Raw genomic sequence first — 254 nt, 5'->3', positions numbered from 1 at the left:
AATTTAGGTACCAAAAACATGAAAGTTGCCCAAATTAATCTGCATTTAAGATAAAAAAAAGGTAACTGAACAGTTACTTTGCACAGTTACTAGTTACTCTGATTTTCAAAGACAGATATACTCAACTAGTTACTCTTTTTATGTAACAATGCCATAAATCCAACTCCAATCACTTGTGGCCTTAATAGTTTATAATCAGAACTAATGCTGTTTTGTGCATATTCATAACAAACATAGTTTTATTGAAAGCCCTT

The sequence above is a fragment of the Cyprinodon variegatus genome, unplaced genomic scaffold, assembly GCF_000732505.1.
Source record: "Cyprinodon variegatus isolate N-32 unplaced genomic scaffold, C_variegatus-1.0 Scaffold16, whole genome shotgun sequence".
Lineage (NCBI taxonomy): Eukaryota > Metazoa > Chordata > Actinopteri > Cyprinodontiformes > Cyprinodontidae > Cyprinodon > Cyprinodon variegatus.
This window is presented reverse-complemented; position numbering follows the sequence as displayed.